The 14,969-nt window shown below is 39.8% G+C and overlaps 1 protein-coding gene across 6 annotated transcripts in view; it reads left to right on the top strand.

The window, feature by feature from the left end:
- AFTPH (aftiphilin) overlaps positions 1–14,969 on the top strand; it is a 42,015-nt gene that overhangs the window by 25,754 nt on the left and 1,292 nt on the right. The window lies entirely within an intron of this gene.

The raw sequence follows: 14,969 nt of genomic DNA, 5'->3' as shown, positions 1-14,969 counted from the left end.
CGCCGTCTCCAACAACAGCATCTGAGTCGCTCCCGCTTTCCCCCCATCCCCATAACAACAGGGAAATTTTTTTTTAGGTACCTGGGAGCGCCCGCGCTGCATTTTGGTTTAACCCGAGCGGCTGGGTGGGCATGAGAAGAGCCAGTGGCGTCTCTGCTGCTGCTACCCTTGGTGCTCCAGCCTTGGGCTCTGCAAGTTTGCAAAGTCCGGTGCTCAGCCCGTTCCTGCATTCCAAGCGCCCAGGCCGAGCTGCAGCTGTCCCTCTCGCCAGCGCCGTCTCCAACAACAGCGGCAGCAGTGGTGGGAACCGTGGAAGTTACGGAGGTGGCTCCCCCACCCGAAAAGCGGCTGAAACGCTTCCACGGTTCCTGCCACTGCTGCCGCTGTTGTTGGAGACGGCGCTGGTGAGAGAGGGACAGCTGCAGCTCGGCCTGGGCGCTTGGAATGCAGGAACGGGCTGCGCACCGGGGCTTTTGCAAACTTGCAGAGCCCAAGGATGGAGCACCAAGGTTAGCAGCAGCAGAGACGCTCGCTCGGCTCTTCTCACGCCCACCCAGCCTCTCGGGATTAAACCAAAATGCAGCGCGCGGCGCTCCCAGGTACCTCAAAATGTTTTTTTTTCCCCTGTTGTTACGGGAACGGGGGGAAAGCGGGAGTGACTCAGATGCTGTTGTTGGAGACAACGCTGGCGAGAGAGGCGCCAGCACCGGTGGGAACCGTGGAAGCTACGGAGGCCTGAGAAGCGGCTGAAACGCTGCCAGACATCCACGCTGACGCCGCCCTCCTGCTGACCCGGGTAAGGGAAGGGTAAGGGAGCCCTCCTTGCTCCACCATGATTGGCTGTTAGGAGCGGCTGATGGTGAGGTGTAGCTGCCCACAGGGTACTCCTAATGGCAAGTTCCCCCCCGCCTTCCGCCCCCAATTTCGCATGTTTTAAACTAGGTCTAAATTTGGGGGGAGGGGCTTAATTTCATTTTATGCCTAGAAAACCTGCTGGGTCTTCCTATTGGGGGGGGCTTATTGTTGGAGAAACACGGTAGTACATATATTTTAAAACCCAAAATACTCAACATTCAATCAACTATCCAGAGCAACACTGAAAACTTTCTGAAACAACATTATGATGTTAGATTGATAGGGGAGAGGGGTATATCTCTTATGCATGTTCTTATATCCTATAGATTGTGGAACTTACAGTTTGCCTTTGAAGATAACAGTCTCACCTCATTTCTAAAGATAATCTAAATTTGAATATCATTTACACACACAAATATGGTCACACTCAATAAGACAACTAAACCAAAACAGTAACAATACTCTTTAAAGCAGTGGTCTTCATTGCTTGAGGCTTGGTGGCCCCAGCTGGGGCGGAGAGGGGAACTGGGTCGTGTGGGCAGCAGGCAGGCGAGCACATGCATGCAACCTTGTGCAAGTGGTGGGCTGGTACACACAAGGGCAGCTCGACTTGTGTGAGCAGTGGGCCAGTGCGCACCCATGCAAATGGCTTGGTAGTGGGCCACAGCCCAGAGGTTAGGGACCCCTGCTTTAAAGTGTGTCCAACACTTACATTGAATTAGAACACATAATAGTGCATGGGCATATATTCAGTTTTTCCTTTGCTTGACACCTTCCCGTAAACCTGCTACATCAACTATAACAGTTAATTCTTTTTACTGAAAAAAGAACCGCAGTCTATGTTCCAGAAAAGTAGACAATGACTTTATAATACTGGAAGTAGCATACACTCCCATTTCCGCCTAGGTTATGATTTGGGAGTCAGAGCAACACTTAATGCACTGTGTATACAATGTGGAGCGAGGCCTCACAGCTAGTGTACTGCAGTTATTAGATCTGGGTCAGTAACTAGGACCCAGCAACCTCATCAATGGCTATATAAATAGAGTATGGGAGTGGAGCTGAAGGTAGGGAGGCTATGAAAATATCACCTTTGGTGAGATGGGCAGCAAACTCGTTTGATAAATAAAAGATACAATTACAGTGATAATACTGTTTGGGATATTCAGCTAACAGGAATATCACTGATGTGCTGTTGTTGTTTTTGTGAGAAGTACCACCAGGAACACTCGTTCTATCTTCATTGTATGCTTATATTAATAGAATCTTGCAAGGCTGCAAGTCCTCCTTCTATCCCTCGCTTTTACTTTCAAGAAGTTAAGGAGGGCTGGGATACTTTTGCCACCCTTCCTCCCTCTTTCAGACTCTAGTTTATCAGACAGGCTGAGGTTCCTCCTCCTGTCTCCCAGTTATCATTAAAGCCAGTGGTGGTATTCTACCGGTTCAGCCCGGTTCTACCAAGCCGGTTCTCTCTGAGGAGCTGCTGTTTGGCCCACCCAGGCTTCCATACTAACCTTTATTCCCCGCTTTTGAAGCGCAGCTGCTTTGCGCGGCACAGCAGATTGCCGCGCGTCAGCTGCTGAAGCTAAAGGGAGAGTGCAGGACTGCAGGAGGCGAGTCAGAAAGCCTCTGCGCCTGCACAAAGTGCATGTTTGGCGTGCTTGCATGCGCAAAGTGTGTGCGGGCATGCAAAGTGCGCCCACCGAGCCACACTTACCAAACCGGTGGTAAAAATGTTTGAAATGCACCACTGATTACAGCTGTTCAGGAACTGTGAAAGATGCCAGAATGAAAAAAATGTGGCCTTATTATTAAATCTGTCCCCTGCCTTTCTGAACATTCCATTCAGAGCAATTTAAACTATAAATCCCAAGGCAGCAGGAGTGACTCACAATCTAATGTAATTGCTAGTCCTTTGCAGGAGCCTTCCTGGTCCTTTCTGTCTCTCCTGATGACATTCAAATCCAAAATGACTCACTGGGCCATGTGCTGGTTAAAGGTCTTCCGCTTCCTTCTACTATTCCATAACTGCCTCTTGAAGTTGGTTGGGCTGAGAGAGAAGGGCTAACCCTAACCCTAACCCAGTGAGCTTGGTGCTCAAATGAAGAATTAAAACTGGATTTTTCTAATCTAAGCCTAAAATTATAACTGCTGATCCCTGACACTGATTTGTCCTGGTTGCTGTATTGATCCAAGCAAAAAAAGTCAGTTGTTGGGTGGAAGAGGCTGGACAGCACTCCATTTACATTGCCCAGAACAGCAGTGAAAACTGGAAGCAGCTTAGGTTGAACCCGGATGCTTGTGTTCCTCTTATGAAATGCTTGAAACAGCCATTTGAAGCTCAACACAGTTCATGCGCAGACTGTTTTTCACACCCCTATTAGCACTTCACATTGCTTTGTACAATTGATTTTCTCGTATCTCTATACTAACTGTGTGTGTGTGTGTTGCATTATAGTGTATAAATTGTCCTGGGAGTGCCTGACCATGCTTCTAGTCGGTCAGTTTTCTGGTATGCTGCAAAGATTTCCATTTGAAATTTGTATAAAGCTTAAGTATTTGATTTTTAAGAGAATATAAATCATAACAATATGGCTAGTGCTGCTGTGCAAAATAAAAGTAGAAAATGACAAAAAGAAGAGGGCTGCAATTTTTTTCTTGTTAATTGCTGGAATTCTTGCATTTAATTGCAGGATTATATTCTGTCCACAATTACTGCATGTAAAATAAGGATATGTTCATCCCAGAAGTATAAAATTCATCCCTCACAAGAAATGTATTCCTGTTTCCTTAGCAACTCAAGCATTCTAAATTGCTACTATATAAAATAGCCTTCTCTCATCTCCAACACATCTGGATGATTTGGGCTGTTATTATCTAGCCAGTGTGAAATACAACCTGATGACTAGAGACCACCAAACAGAAGAAAGCTGGGCTAACCTAAAGTTACTTTAATATTGTGCCACTAGGGGGAGTGCTAAGCCTCAATGATTTGGGATTATTTTAAACTTTGTTTTTTATAAATACAGGAAAGTTTCCCTTCCAACACATAGTTCACTGTTTGTTTTTTAGATAACGTTAAAGCCTTTAGCTTTTCTTGCATTCAGACCATTCCTTGACTTCATTACTATTACTAGAACATATAGATCAGGGGTGTCCAACCTTGGCAACTTTAAGACTTGTGGACTTCAACTCCCAGAATTCCTAAGCTGGCTGAGGAATTCTGGGAGTTGAAGTCCACAAGTCTTAAAGTTGCCAAGGTTGGACACCCCTGATATAGATGATAGATGGTATCCAAAAGCAGCTTTAGTTGCATACTATTTTTTGTCAATTATTTATAACGTGGGTTCTCTCTGCATTTGGACTAACATTCACAAATCTGCTCTAGGTTGCCTGAATTTTGCTCTTAAACTTATTGCTCTTAAACAATATTTTTCATTAAAATTACACTTCATATAGTCATTTAGGTAGTTTTTAAAATGTTACAGAGCAAATAATAATGGTTCAAAATAAAGCTATGTTCAGACATAAGAGATAAGGTCTCCAAGTGTGTGACTTCACATCCATACCTCTGTAGTTATCTTGGCAACAGTATGGAAGTGATTTGCCATAGCCCCTTTTGGGATTTTTTTTTTACCTCTCAGCGTAGCCTGCAGTTCCGGTAGTCCCTAAGTGTGTCCCATCCAGATACTACGGTATCAAGATACGACCCTGCTTAATTTCTGACATTCAGTGGAGCTCTCCCCTAAGCATAGCTAGGTAGTTGAAAGAAATAGTAGGAAATAAAGCGGGGAGCCATCTGAGTATAAAATAACTACAATTTAAACAAATGGTTCCTTCCAGTTATAAGAATTAGTACATTGTACCTACCTGTGAGCATGATCTTATGTTCTATTGTTTAACCTATTCCTACCCATAAATTTACAATTGAACAGCCACAAAGAGTTAACATTTGTTAGATTCTGCTTGTTGTAGAAGAAGAATTGTAAAAGAAAATTGGAAGCTGCATAGTGTATGGACGGTCTTCCTGTAACTTGGGGTAGCTAGAATAATATACACATTTCCAGAATTCCTAGTTGGGGAAGAAATATTCATTTAAAATTAACGTTTAGCATTTAAATCAAATGCTGCTGAAAGAGAAAAAAAAATACAATTCAGTATGTTTCAAGGATCAGGAGAAAAAACATGTCTCAGAGCAGCATTCCTGATAATTTGATATTTGGCTTGGAACTGTGATGAATTAAAGCCAGGGTTGCTCATGCTACAAAAGGAATGTACAGTATGTGAGATACCAATACGTTTGTTTCATTTTAGAGGAAACATAATTTGTTTTCATAATCATTACGCTAGCTAAAACCTAAATATTAGGTACTTTTTCTCCCTCCCAACCCACTTTTATATTGCAAACTACTGTAGGTGGAAGAGCCATTTTGGTGTAGTTAAAGCATCAAGCTAGAAATTGGGAGATCATGAGTTCTAGTCTTGCCTTAGGCACAAAGCCAGCTTTGGCCCAGTCACACACACTCAGCTCTAGAAAGCAAGCAATGATAAACTATTTCTGAACAACCTTGCCAAGAAAGCTGCAGAGATTGTCAAGGCAGTCTCAAGAATAAGTCATAATTGAACAGAAGGAAAAATAATTCTAGAGAGACCAAGTATAGCCGCCTTACAAATCAGCTTCTTGCACGTAACAGCTCTGGTAAGATAAGGGTGCTTGCTTTATTTTTGCCATTTTGTATTTCATTGTGGATTGCCATAAAGGCAGAAAGGTTGGATTAAAATTGTAGTGAATACTTTACAAGTCACATTTAGCACATTATGTTCCATTTCCTGCATTTTATCATATTTGAGAGATAATTGTTTTCTCCCAACAATTTAACAAGATGCAGTCAAAACCCGCAGGCTCAGAATCCCTCTCCCTCCACATTCACGTACCTTCCAACCAGTGGTGGGATTCAAATTTTTTTACTACTGGTTCTGTAGGCGTGGCTTGATGGGCCTGGCAGGGGAAGGATACTGTAAAATCTCCAGTCAGAGGTGGTATTTGCCGGTTCTCTGAACTACTCAAAATTTCCGCTACCGGTTCTCCAGAACTGGTCAGAACCTGCTGAATACCACCTCTGCTTCCAACATACATACAGATACCCTTAGAAAAAGGCAGAGGAGAGATAGAAAAGGGAGATACAGGAGACTGATTCTTCAAGACCAGACTAAAAAGGATAATTATTTGCTGGCATTTATTATAAGATAACTTACTCAACAGAATCAAACTTCCCATGTATCAGTAATGTTAATCATTTGATAAAATATAACATGCCATTTACTTCAGTTTGCAAATATATGGTGATCATTAGACCATGAATTTATCTGGAAGAGCTTATCTTTGGCAGAATTGTCATTTAACTTTTATATAATTGTATGGAATGTATGTTTGCTATGCAACTAAGCATAAATATGTGTTTAGTTAAAAAAAAAACAATACAAAACCAGTTCTTAGTATTTTAGTTCTAAAATAAAATAAAGTTCTAACACAAATTTCAGCCAATGACCCTAATTAGCTTTAGTTCTGACTTCAGTATTCTTTACCAAACTTCTAATAGTCAAATATTCTTTTTAAAAAGTAGTTTTCAGCCTTTTTCTGAGCAACAGAGTTAAGCAGAAAATACAGTTTTGACTTTCTTTGATGTCTTTCTAACCAGTCATTAAACCCTGCCACTTATTGACTAGTTCTGTTGAAAGACATGTTACATAAAGAAATATTGATTCAAGATCTGTCTGGCTTAAACTGCTGCTAAGTTGAAGACATTGATCATTTGGGTCTGAAAATGCAGTATCAAATAGAAGCCCTAGAAAACAGTATGTTTTTTTAATCAGCTGCTGAAATGGCAAAGTTGATTAATTTCTGAATGTGAGATGCAACACTTAAGGGAACTGTTCAAAAATGTGCAAGAGGAATCATGGTAGGTCAGCATTAGATGCATAAGTTTCTGCTGTGCCATGATCATTTGGATAATATTTAAGTATTTTTTATATTTAACAATAACAAGTCTTGGAAAGTCCAACAAAATAGATTATTCTGTCTGTATCTACAGCAGTGGTAATCTAGAAACACAGTATACATGTAATAACATGAGAGCTACTTTGTCAGTTTCTCATTTGTGTGAGCATGGTGTATCACATGTATTCTGTCAGCCAGTGAATAAGGCAAATGAAGCTGCAGATGAATTAACACCATCATCAACTGATGGAAATTTACAATGCATTCAGAAAGTATTCAGACCCCCTTCACTTTTGTCAGTTTTGTTATGATGCAGCCCAGAGGTGGAATTCATTTTTTTTTTTTTACTAGCAGTTCTGTGGGCCTGGCTTGGTGGGCGTGGCAGGGGAAGGATACTGTAAAATCTCCAGGCAGAGGTGATATTTGCCGGTTCTCCAAACTACTCAACATTTCCGCTACCAGTTCTGGAGAACTGGTCAGAACCTGCTGAATACCACCTCTGATGCAGCCTGATTCTACAGTTGTTGAAATTCAATTTTTTTTCTCATTAATCTGCACACAGTGCCCCATAATGACAAATTGAAAACAGAATTTTAGAAATGTGTGTACATTTATTAAAAAGAAAACAAAACTGAAATATCACATTGGCATAAGACCCTTCACTCAGTACTTTGTTGAAGCATCTTTAGCAGCAATTATAGCCTCAAGTCCTTTTGGGTATGATGCGACAAGTTTGCACATTGGATTGAGGGATTTGCTGCCATTCTTCCTCTCAAGCTCGGTCAGGTTGGATGGTGATCTTCAGTGGACAGCCATTTTCAAGTCTATTTTCAGAGATGTTCATTAGGGTTCAGGTCAGGGTTGTAGCTGGGCCACTCTAGGACATTCACAGAGTTGTCCTTAAACCACTCTGGTGTTGTCTTGGCTGTGTGCTTAGAATCGTTGTCATGTTTGAAAGTGAACCTTCGGCCCAGTCTGAGGTCCTCAGTGCTGTGGAACAGGTTTTCATTGAGGATATCCCTGCACTTTAGTCCATTCAGCTTTTCCTCGACCCTGACAAGTCCTTGCTGCTGAAAAACACCCCCACAGCATGATTCTGCCACCACCAGTGGGATGCTGCCAATATCTTGGGATGAAATTGGGCAGGTGATGAGTGATGCCTGGTTTCCTCCAGACATAACTTTTAGAATTGAGGCCAAACAGTTCAATCTTGGTTTCATCAGACCAGAGAATCGTGTTCCTCAGTCTGAGAGTCATTCAGATGCTTTTTTGCAAAATCCAAGTGGGCTTTCATATGTTTTGGACTGAGAAAAGACTTCCGTCTATTTGGCTTCTTTCCATCTACCATAAAGCCCAGATCAGTGGAGGCTGCAGTGATGGTTGTTCAGGAACTCTGTCCCATCTTCAAACAGGATCTCTGGAGCTCAGTCAAAATGATCATTGGGTTCTTGGCCACTTCTCTTACTAAGGCCCTTCTCCCCCAATTGCTTAGTTTTGACTAGGAAACCAGTTCTTGGAAGAGTCCTGGTTGTGCCAAACTTCTTCTATTTGAAAATTATGGAGGCCACTGTAGTCTTAAGAACCTTCAGTGCAGCAGAAATTTTATTGTAGCTTTCCCCAGATCTATGCCTTGCAATAATCTTATCTCTGAGCTCTGCAGGCAGTTCCTTTGACCTCATGGCTTTTGCTCTGCTACAGTATGCATTGTCAGCTGTGAGGCCTTCTATAGAGAGGTGTGTGCCTTTCCAAATCACATCCAATCAATTTAATTTATTACAGGTCAACTCCACTCAGGGTGTAGAAACATGTCAGCAGCAATCAAGAGAAAGGGGAGGCACCTGAGCTAAATTTAAAGTGTTGTTGCAAAGAGTCTGAACACGTATGCCAATGTGATGTTTCAGTTTTATTTTTAATAAATTTACAGACATTTCTAAAATTCTGTTTTCACTTTGTCATTATGAGGTTACTGAGTATAACTTAATGAGGAAAAAAAGAATTTCAACAACTGTAGCATAACAAAATTGACAAAAGTGAAGGAGGTCTGAATAATTTATGAATTCACTGTAATTATTTCTCAACAGCATACCTAACAGCAACAACGAAATGTATGTGTCACAATGCCTTTATTTCTTTTGTGTTCTTGTCCTTCAAGATTTTAATACCCTTTTGAAAGAAACTATCAGCAATATCAGAATGCCTCGGATGGTTTTTGTTTGAAAAAAAGAGCAAATTGAAAGATCAAAAGAAAATAATTCAGATGATGGGAATTGGACATGAGTATGTCTCCCCTTATACATCTTTTTTATATTAACTTCACGTTGCCAAATCAAAGAAAAATTTCACTATTAGCAAAGATTTAACTATGTCTTGTTTGTTGGAGGCAATCCAAGAATGTTTAGATGAAACCACTAAAAAACTGAGAAGACTCCTTCATTTTTACACGTCCGTTTCCAAAAGTGCTCTTCTGGTTTTTTTTATTTAATGTTAAAATATATACATGATTTTAGTTAGATAAATTTACTGACAGTACTGACAGAGCCCTGCTGCTTGTCTATGGTTATTTGTTTGATTAGGACAAAGAAAGTTAAAGAAGAGATATTAAACTGTGTGGAACCAAAGAAATAGCTGGTGCTGAAATATTTTTCTTTTTGTCAGATTATTTTTCAAGGTCCAAAAATGTCAGAGTATATTTCAGCTTGTAGCAATAATGCAATGAATAAAGCTGATGGGTGTAGAATAACTGAAATTATTGATTAAATTAAATGTAATTAAATAGGATTAAAATTATATTTATAAATTAAATAATACTTTAAAAGTTTTGTTAAGTTTAATTTTCTTTTCAGGCTATAGTTTCAAAGAAATAATCATGAATGTTGAGTAGATACTAAGAAAGAGTGAATAGAGAATTTGAAATAATGAGATAGTTTTGGGCCAGGAAGTGTCTAGAGCAGGGCTGTCAAACTCCCGGCTCATGGGCCGGATACGTCACATGCTGGCCACACCCATACCCGGTTTAGTGAAGGGGGAAAAAGTTCCAATACGTCACATGATGCTGCTAAGACAGCGTGAGTTTGACATTTTTGATCTAGATATAAAGGCAAGGGATAAGGAAGATAGAGGATGAAACCAAAAGTACGTAGAACTCATCCCTGCAGTCTCCAGTTTTGGTTCTGAACTGTCCTATTGGTTAAAATAGGCTAAAACAACACACTGGGCAGGGGGAGGACCCATTAGGTTGAATTTGAATGTAGTACCTATACTTCTTTGTAAGGCAGTCAAGTACTTAAAAATAACGTTATTTGCTAAGAAACATATGGCCTTGCAGCCTGAATGAATCACCATTTTGAGAACTATCCCTGCTTATTGAAGATTTTAAAAGAATTTCTGTATATGACAGGTTTGGGGAACCAATTGTGACACTCTTCTTTTTATGAGAACCGTTAGTTTTTCTCTGATCAGGGCTTTTTGGATAAGCTTCCCAAAACTACTATGGAGTACTTGAGCAAAAATAGAATTATCACATTGTGGCCTCGGGTGGTTTTTCTTAAGACCTCTCTTGAGATCTATTATGGCCCTGATCATCTTTTCATCTGCTTATTCATACTTTTGTTCACCAAGCTGTATCATAATAGGTCAATGATACTATGTGCCTAACAGACTACCATGCTCCATCTTGCCCTTCTGCTAGGTTTAATTAACTGAATTAATCTAGTTTTGGTATTCTTATACACACACAACTTCCTATTGGTCAGTGAAGTGCGTCTTGGGAATAAAGCCATCTCATTTTTAGTGGATATCTGAAAAGAATCTGGTTAATTGATTTACGTGATATGTCATCATCATCATTTTAACCACTGTCTATCCACTTCAGGATGAAGGCCTCTTAGGAGCAACCAATATGGTCCTAAGCTTGCTTTTACTAATTGAACCCACATTACTTGCTGATTTTGTCAATCTCGTTGTAAGTCTCTTTCGTGGACACTTTTTTCGTAGTAGTTAGTTCAATTTCCTTTATTTCCTTTATTGTATTACCTTCCATTGAGATCCATTGGCCAAGGTATATGTAGTGGTCAACTATGTGTAGTTCTTTTCCAGATATATGTTTTTTCTTTCTTTGGTGAATCTTCTTTCTTTTCTTTCTTTTTCTTTCTGTGGTGAAACATAACCTGGCTCTTTTTCCAATTTATTATGTATATTCCAAAAATAAAAATGCATTGTTCTTTTCAATATTGAAGAAAATGCATTAAAGCTATATTAAAAAAGTAATATGCACTTTTATTAGAAATGATTACAGATGGTTCCTAACTAGTCAGTAAATTGTAATTTAAGTCAGTGTCTCAACCTTGGCACCTTTAAAATATGTGGACTTGTGGAGTTCCATATATCCTGAAGTTGCCATGGTTGAGAAGCACAGATCTAAACCATTAAATTAAATCTCCCTTATTAGTAATTTAAATTAACATGATTGAAATCAAATCCATCATACTGGTGGCATACAGAATTAATTTTAAAAATGACTAAAACCAAATGTACAAGGCACATATTATATTATACTCCCAAAAATTGGTGCCAGATTAGATGAAGTGCAGCCAAGAAATTGACCTATTTCATGAAATCCACTTTCTACGTTCTTGATTGTTTACCATCTTGTGTGTTGAATTAGAATCCCCTTACTCCCACCCCGGCTATTACATGAAGATGTTTACTGGCTGGGAAGAGTAGGTAGGTTATTGCAAAGTTTGCAGATTTAAAAAAGAAATATCTGTATTTATATGGAATAAGTTGTGATCTTGCTTGGTGGTTTAAAACAGGGGTCCCCAACCACCGGGCCGCGGACCGGTACCGGGCCGTGGAGCACTCTGTACCGGGCCGCAAAGAAAAAAAAAATTAAAAAATGGCGGCTTTCTTCGCCTTCGGTGAATGCTGCTGGGATCAGGGATCAAGGACACAAATGAAAGAAGGGGAGGGAGGAAGCAACCAAAGCCTGTCCTGCTCTCCGGCTCAGCGGCTTCGGTTTCTTCCCGCCTCGTTCCTCTCAGTCGCTCTCTCGCTCCTCCACCAGCCCAGGAAGAAACTGCTTCAAAGAAGCCGGGGGTGAGCTTTCCTGTCGCCACAGCTCCTCCGAGCGCCCGTTCACCCCCACCCGCCTGCCGCGCGCCAGTTCAATCCAGTGCTCCGTTCTGCCTGCCTGCCTGCCTTCGTTTCTGGTTGATTCGGAGAAGCTTCGGCTGATAAAAAGAGGCGAATAGTTATTATTCTCAGCCGAAGCTGCTCCCAAACAACCAGAAACCAAGGCAGGCAGGCAGGCAGAACGGAGCACTGGATTGAACCGCTGGGGAGGGCGGGGTGGGTGAACGGGTGCTCGGAGGAGCTGCGGCGACAGGAAAGCCACACCCCCACCCGGCTTCTTTGAAGCAGTTTCTTCCTGGGCTGGATGTTAGAGGTCCATCGTAGCTCTGAATGATCCTAAACAAGGACTACAGGAGCTTCCTAGGGAAAACACACTGACTAAATGCTCCTCATTCAATTCCTGTTTTCACCAAACAGAGATAAGAGAAACATCTGCATGAAATTTTGTAGCTACACAGCTGGGCAAGACCTAGAACTAGAGAGACTGCAGTCAGGTGTCTTTAATGCTAGTTGTAGGGTAAACATAAAGTTTTGGGAATGGAAAATAGAATCTCCCCGGCCGGTCCTTGAAAGAGTGTTTCTGCTTGAAACTGGTCCCTGGTACAAAAAAGGTTGGGGACCACTGCTTTAAAAACATAGAGAAAAATAAGTTGTGTTATTTTGTGGCTAAGTTCCAGCTTTTGAATAAGTTAAACTTGTCATTCAAGTAAAGTGTGTTTGGCAGAAAAATTGGAGAGGAAGTTAAAACTGGATCAAATGAAATAAAAACAACTATTCTGATATTTTTATTACCTGAATTTTATGAAGGAGGCATATGAGAGGAACAAAGATTGTTGTGTAATGTACCATATATACTTGTATGTTAGAACCTTCATGGATAAGCCAGTTCTTAAATTTTTAACCAAAATGCCATGACAAAATGTGCCATCTGCTGATAAGCCAATCCTTGAAATTTTTGTATGTTTTAATTTTCACACTTAGCTTATCCGCAGGTAGCACATTTTTCACTGTATTTTGGTTTATCTACAAATATGTACTTTCTGATGGCACTTTTAAAAAGTATTACTGAAAATACTTAAGGAGAAGCTTGCTTGCAGGTAAGCCAAACCCAATTTTTAATGCATTTTGGCACCCAAATTTCTCAGCTTAACTGCAAATATATATAGCAATCTTATTACCGATAATTTGAGAATGCACTTACTCCAGTTTGAGAGGTTTATTATATCCTAATGTATCATTCAAAAAGATTTTTATTTAAACTGGAAAAGGTTTAAGCAAAGTTCATAGAGAAGTTGATGGAACTTTTAAATGTAAAACTATTGAAGGATCTGCTACTTTTTCCTTCAATATATTTATGAAAAAAATAGCTTCTCAGGACTCAGTATAAATTATATTAAATATTTAAAAACAATCTTTAGACAGAAAGATTGTACAAAAATGGATTTTAATTTGTACTATCCAGTACAGTATAATGCAGTTCTCAGTTTTTCCCTTTTTATGGCAACAACTACTCTATCAAAGAAACCTTGATAAAAGGCCCAAGCAACAAGATCAGAGTCTGGTGCAATTTGGCTTAATACCAACTACATTGTTCTTTATTTTGCGTGATGAAATCTTCTTGGAAACCTCAGAGCTTATTTTGTAAACTTTTATTTGATTTTTTAAAAAAAGTATTACCTCAATAGCGATTTTTGTCTTATTTCTCACTGTTTTATTAAACATACTTGCGTTTGTTTTTTAAGTTACTGGCAGGCAAATAAGAAAGATCTAAAAAATGCCCCTAAAACTGTTCCAAATAATAATATTAGCTATTAAAATCTGCACAAAGTATTATGAATAAAGATAATGTAGTTTTCACCTTCCTCCTTCAAAAATTTAAGCAGGAAGAACATTAGTGAGATTTTGGCTCTGCAAATAGCTTTAAACAAATAGGAATATAAATATACTTTTGTATTGCAGGAATTTATTTATACTTTGGTATTGCCACTTGAAAGAATCCCTTTCTTAAAAGAGGAGTGCTATGTCTGTATTGTTAGTAAAGTATGCAGACTTAAATTGTGGCTACCAAAATCTCATGGTACTTAAGTAAATGTATGCATTTGGGATTAAATTAAGTAGATTCGTAGAAGTTTTGCTCATTTTTGTGAACATTGTACAGTTGCATATCTTGAGGTAACCTGAAGGGACTTGTGTCTGCTCAAGTGCACAAGTAATTACAGTAATTACACTTACTGTCTTCTTCACTTGAAGGAATGGGTTAAGTGTATTTATACTTTTGTCTGCCTGCGTTCGCTCACATTTTCAGTTCTGCACTAGGCAAACTGGTTGTTAAATGATGTGAAACCCACCTCTGTAGGAAATAAATTTAAAATTAAGGGTGAGTTTAAGCAGACTGTGTGGTCTTCATGCAGCTCTATTTGAAGAGTGAAGAGCAATAAAATTAGTGTTATATGACTGACTTGAAAAACCAAGAGAGTGATCTTGTTATCAAGCTTGGCAACAGTTGAACTTGAAAAGTTGTATTTACACAAAAGGAAGAATCCCCCTTCTTCCAGCTCTCCCTCCCAATCATGGCCCATAATTTCCTTGAACAGGGTAGAGGAGGAGATTTTTTTCCTGGTTGCCCTATCGTTGTACATTTCTTGAAGTGGAGACCCCATCCTATCTATCAAGGTTCTCCATATAAACGATAGTTTTCAGAAGTTAGGATCCTTAGTTGATGGGAGTCCTTTCTGCAAACATCATCTTCAGTGAAGAAACTGTTGACTCAAGAGCTACACATTCTTTATACAGTTGAAATCAGAATGTCAGAACGAAATTCTAGTCATCAGAACAATTTCAGATTTTGTATGCGGGTGCAGAATCTGTTTAAAGTTAAACTGGAATTGAGTCTCTTGCACAGGCTTTACTTGTTATGTGCAGGATTGACTTAGCAAGACAAAGCCCTGAATGGTATTCAAAAGGTAATGAGTGAAGAGCTGTATCA

The sequence above is a fragment of the Notechis scutatus genome, chromosome 1, assembly GCF_049901735.1.
Source record: "Notechis scutatus isolate UNSWTSFEM ecotype Mainland chromosome 1, rNotScu1.2, whole genome shotgun sequence".
Classification (NCBI taxonomy): Eukaryota; Metazoa; Chordata; class Lepidosauria; order Squamata; family Elapidae; genus Notechis; species Notechis scutatus.
The sequence above is the reverse complement of the archived record's forward strand: the minus strand, read 5'-3'. Positions and strand labels throughout refer to the sequence as shown.